Raw genomic sequence first — 5,816 nt, forward strand, 5'->3', positions numbered from 1 at the left:
TAGGTTAGCACATACATCAGATCAAGAGTAAGTAACCAAAAGCATGAATGTTGAACCCGATGCTAGAGCATCAATACTTAGTTATTGTCAACATACAAAAACAAGAGGCTATGAAGCCATTACATATCCAAAACAAAATAAAAACATACCTAAATACAAGGGCCAAATGATCAAAACAAAATCAGGACACGTCTTTAGACTTGATCTTCAGGACAAGCACGAGAATTCATGAAGGTAAACCATTGTTCATCAGCTTCAGAGCCAGAATCATATTTCTGAACAGGTTTCCTCTTCTCAAACTTCATCTTGGTGACATACTTTTGGATAGTCATAATTTTTTTTAATAATCAATAAAAACTATTATTGAACCGAGTACAAGGGGTTCTCAAACTCAACAAGATAGGATACCAACTCTACCCAAAATAGTCTAAGGGAGAGGTAAATCCATCAAAAAAGGAACAACCTGAAGTGGTTTTACAAGAAACACCTAACCACCTTCAGGTGTCGCACGCTCGCGAAAAATGAACAGAGTCGCCACCAATATATTTATCCCATAAGGGAAAGGAATACCAGGAAACCTAACAAAGGAAGGAACAGGGTCTTGCGACCAGAGAATCAAGGTACGGGAGTCGATTACGCAAGGGGAAGGTATTAGCACCCCTCGCGCCCATCGTACTCGATGGTATCCACCTATGTTTGTTTCTATCTAAAGGGTGTATAACTATGTCTATGTCTAAATGCGAAATGAATGCGAAATGTAGGGAAAAGAAAGAATTGTACTCGCACGGGCCCTACCCCGCTGCCTACGTATCCTTTTCAGGAATCAGAGTTACCGTAGCTCGGCTAAAGATTTTCTGTTTGTTTTTGTGTTTTTTATTGGGCGGAGTCAACGTTCACGTTCTTGCATAAGGGACGACCTACGATGCGTACAAACGGAAATGACATTGCCCTTAGGTGCCAACGAGGCAAAAGGAAAAGAAATGATTGGTTTGTGTCTTTTAGGGTAGATGAGTGGTGAACAGTTCCCAATACCGGGCCACTCACCACTTTCTCTACTTTGCTTTAGTCTGAACCATTGTTAGACGTTTTAAGTGTTTTTGGTTGTGTATTTTTTAAGGGAATTTACTTCACGATTCGAATCACATAAAATGTATAATGATCGAGAAGCAGATTAGGGAATGAATCCCACTCGCTTCCATCCCATTATGTAATGTTTGAGAAACAGATTAGAGAATGAATCTCACTCATTTCTCTCCCATTAATTAATGTTTGAGAAACAGATTAGGGAATGAATCCCACTCATTTCTCTCCCATTAGGTAGTGACCGAGAAACAGATTAGGGAATAAATCCCACTCGTTTCTATGCCACTAAGTGATTGAGAAATAGATTAGGGAATGAATCCCACTCATTTCTCTATCACTTGTTTAATGTGATTCGCATCTTCCGTTTATTAATGTTTTAAAGAGTTGAAAAAGAAAAAGAATGCAATAGGGAACTAGATCTAACATTCTAATCTATGAATGGCCCTAAGGTCAAGGATACCTATCCTATCTCAATTCCTCTTAGCAAAGAAGGAAGAGTCTAAGGGAACATGGCAAGCAATAACAAGATGTAATCTAAATCAAAGTAAGAAATGAGAGGCTAAGCATGGAAACAAGGGAAAGAAGCTCCAAGTCAGTAGCAAAACATGGGATTGAATGTCCCAAATCAAATACAAAAGCATCACGGTACCCTACAAAAACATCCACAAGAAGTTACCAAAGTATCGCATACGTCATTACTTACCAGTTAGCGGACAAACATCAATTAATCAAGACAAAAACAAGTGGACACATGAACTAGGCTTGAAGTCAGTAGCAAATAGCCTATACTAGATGCCTAAGCAACCAAAAAGTCACGCCAATAAGTTCCACACAAAATTACGGGTCATTTGTACAAGTTACGGTGCGATCGTCAACCAAAAACAAAGTATTCACATGTGAGAAAGAAAAATCGAGTAAAATAGGAAAACATGATCTAAAATTTTCAATTACAGGTCTTAGGACCTCTAAACATCTCTAATCATATGTACAAAAAGGAACCAACATTATTGCATGAATGCATTTCAATTTGAGAGCGCAAACGTCACAAGTATCTATTAGAAGCACACGTTAATCGAGCTAAAGGAAACTAACCAAATACCAATCAAAACAAAGAATTAGGAGTTCATTTTTTATACACAACATCATGGGTTAGTCTACTGGAATCATACAAAAATTGGTAATTAAATTCTAGTCCTAAGGTACTAAACGAAATTACTTTGCAAACTCTATCAAAATCAAAAGAAACATGAACATACCAAAGTAAATGATTTGTTTAAAATAGCAAGAAGGTTCTAAAAATCCTTAAGAAAATATTACAATTATTTACACACATAAAACTATCTAAAACATATTTTTATTTATTTTTTATTTCATGGAAAAATGATTTAGTAAGCAAAAGTTGGAAAGGAAACAATTTCTAAGCAATGTGCAAATCTGCCTAAGTCTGGAGGGTGAGAAAGTAAAGATGAATTGAACTATATTCATGCTACTAGCGCGTTTGGACCTAATCCTTGGGGGTGCAGAAAGTCAGTGGCGCTAAGGCCCAGTTTGTTTTTGTTCAGATTATTGTGAGACGCCAAAAATGGCGATGGGCTTAGCAGGGGGGTGAATAACAGCAATTCGTACATGGCCCAAGGATTGTCTTTGATCCAGATTTTATATTTGCTTAATCAAACTTATAATCCACTAATCAAACCTAAATCACCAATTAAACTTTGTTCCATTTCAAATTAAATTCAATTAATGTCAATTAATTAAAATAATCAAGATAAACTTAAAAGGGGATTAGGGTTTGAGAGTTGTGACCATTCATCTCACGTTCTTCTTTCTCCTCTTCCTCCTTGCACTCACGAAGCCGCGGCGGAGGAGACAGAGACGGTGTGGTGGTTTCCATTCTCGGATTCTCTAAGCGACCGGCATTCTTCTCCCTCGCTCATCTTTCTCCGATACTCTCAGTTCCCTTTCTCGATCTTGAACTCTCTTCGCCGTTCGTTCTCGCCCCTACTTATGGATTCAACATGATGATGAGGTTGATGATTCTCTGCAGTTGCGATGAAGATGATTTGGTTGCGATTCTCAGAGTTGGACAACGATCGATGATTTGATGGATATCGAATCTTGATTGAAGATGGTGAAGAAACGTTGACGCTGGAGTCGTTGTCGATGGAGTTCTATGGAGTTTTGTCGATGGTTGATGGTGAGGATGTAGGTTGAAGAGAGAATGAAGATTTGATGACGGTGGAGATTGTAGCGTTCTTGGTGACGAACAGATGACGAATGATGGTGGTGATATGAAGAATTGATTCTTCTGACTTCGTGAATCTGGTTTTTGATTGTTGTTTCTTTTGTTTGCAGATTGAAGGATGGAGAGAGCTGAAGGTGGATGGTTGCAGATCGTTGATTCAGTGTGAAGATGAAGAAGGTTATGGTGATGATGAAAGAGTAGAGAAGAAGATCGATTTTGTGGAGTTTCCGCAGAGGTTGAAGATTGGTGGTTGATGAAGTGAAGAGAGGTAGAAGAAGGGAGCCAGATGAATGTTGAAGTCTGAAGGTGGAGGAAAGTGGCGTGTGAAATGGTGGTCGAAGGTGATGCGTGCGGAGTGTGAAAAAGAAGAGAGAGTCCGAGATTAAAGGTTGATATCTTCTTCTGATTTTCCGTTTCTGATTCTGTTGAACTCTTTTCTCCACCCTTTTCTGTTAGTCAGGTTTTGGTTATAGAATTCAGTTAGGAATTCTGTTATTTTTGTTTGATAACTGTTAGCTACATTCGGAAATGAAAGTTAGTTAGGTTGTTTTCTGTTTTGTTAGTTATAGGAGGTAGGAAGTTGCTGGCTGAATGTTAGTAATTGGTAACTGACTTGGGTCTGAACTGCACTGCACCTATTTTTCTTTGTATGAACTTGTATGCCTTGGTTCCGCTGCATTGTTTTTCTTTCGCACTGACTATATGTCGATGGTGCCCTTTGAAATGGAACGAGATACACATATACCCTGTACTGTGGTGGTAATTGATACTCTGAATGTTGTATTGTTGTATGCTAAAGGTAACAGTTCTGACTTCGGTTTATCACGTGGCGTTGAACTGTGTTTGGGGCAGCTTGAGTCTTTTCTCATGGAGGATCCAGCTTGTACACTAACTGATTTGTTTTCTGATGCAGGGTTGTATGTTGATTCAGATTGGCATAGCACGACGAATCGAATGCTGCGGTTTATTGTTTTGGGAATCGGTAGCTTAAAGAAGTGTGAGATACATCCTTTTGTTTTTGAAGATTTGAGTAAAGAATAGGCTTTAGGATAGCTTATGGTTTTTTCTTTGTTAATGATGCAGGGACTGGCTTTATTAACAGTGAAGTAATTTGAATGTAGTGTGGGAGCTGTTTGGATTTTGAACTGGATGTGTGTATTGCTTTTTTCATGCGCTGAGTTAGGACATTCTTGTAGAATCACAACGTGAATGGCTTTGTACAAGTCGGGCGGCTAGTGTGAATTATCGGTATGCCTTTTTGATTTATGGATTTGTATGAAATGGTTTTGAATTGGAAGCAGTAGGTAATTTTATAATGGAATGTATGTTGAATTGTATGGTTTTGGTTTGAATTTTGTGTGGTGCTGTAGGTTTTGTAGCTTGTTTGAATAGGTTATGTTCTTGAAAAAACTGTCATGAAATTGGGAATAGATTAGAAAAGATTTGTTAGCTGTTAATTAATTCAGTTTGGATTTTGTGTGCAGGCTGCTTTAATGCCGTCGGCGATTTTCCTTCTGGTACAGGAGCAAGAGGATATTGAACATGAAGCCCATGGTTTGATGTATTAAGATATGGAGCAAAGCTGCTCATGATGTAGCTCAGGATTAAGATAGTTTGCAATGTGATGTAGACTTAACTGAACCTTGTAACAGATTGGACTTGGTCTTGTAATAAAAGTTGTATTTTTGATGGATTGTAGAATTCTTTTCTCTTTTTCTTTGTAAAATAACAGTGTGAAATTAGGATGCAGCTGAATGAGACCATAGAACTTAATGTAATTTGCTGATTGTATCTCCCTTTCCTTTGAATATGGATTATATAATGAACATACAATGATATTGAATGGACTCCTTCTTCCATGAATTCGGAACTCAATGTACAAAGTGTCTTTCTTTTGAATTTCTGTGGCTAGAAATGGAGGAGGGTATTTATAGCTTGATCTTTATTTGGAATATTACTGAAACATCATCTTTATTACCAAATTCAAATTCGGATCTCCTCAATTTGCATCTTGTCTTGAGATAAACCATGAGATGAGATGCCAATTATCATATTCATATCGAAGCCCCTCGTGAGAACCAAATAAATAGTTTGTATAGATCAAAACGTAACGACTAATTAGAGGACATTCTTCGAATCACGAAGGGGTCAAAGGGAATTCGGACCCACAGTAAATATCACGTGATTCTAGCCATCTAAGCAAGCTCTTTTTTACAACTGAAGAGAATTCAAATGAGACCGCTTTGGTGTAAAATAGCTTTGTACAATGATGAAACAGAAATCCATAGTGATCATAAGTTAAACTATAATTCCCTTGATCCATGCTCATAGATAGTCCAAGACGAATCCGCCTTGAATGAAGTATAAACCACCCATTTCCAAGCTCTTTGATTCTAAGCCAAATTTAGTGATTAATCCTGCATGGTATGTTAGATGACCTAATGGAGATATGCACATGAATGAAAAGCCTAAGCCAGATGAAATAAAG

At 37.8% G+C, this 5,816-nt stretch overlaps 1 long non-coding RNA gene across 2 annotated transcripts; it reads left to right on the plus strand.

Annotated features, from left to right (window-relative positions):
- Window positions 1-2,820: 2,820 nt before the first annotated feature.
- LOC131618164 (uncharacterized) lies at window positions 2,821-5,125 on the plus strand. Of its 2 annotated transcripts, XR_009288757.1 has the most exons (5): window positions 2,821-3,366; window positions 3,439-3,716; window positions 4,242-4,325; window positions 4,412-4,576; window positions 4,813-5,125. It is a non-coding gene; the product is annotated as an uncharacterized LOC131618164 (long non-coding RNA). The 2 variants fall into 2 exon arrangements; XR_009288756.1 differs by having other exon boundaries at window positions 2,823-3,716.
- The last annotated feature ends 691 nt before the right edge of the window (window positions 5,126-5,816 follow it).

The sequence above is a fragment of the Vicia villosa genome, linkage group LG7 (genome assembly GCF_029867415.1).
Source record: "Vicia villosa cultivar HV-30 ecotype Madison, WI linkage group LG7, Vvil1.0, whole genome shotgun sequence".
Lineage (NCBI taxonomy): Eukaryota > Viridiplantae > Streptophyta > Magnoliopsida > Fabales > Fabaceae > Vicia > Vicia villosa.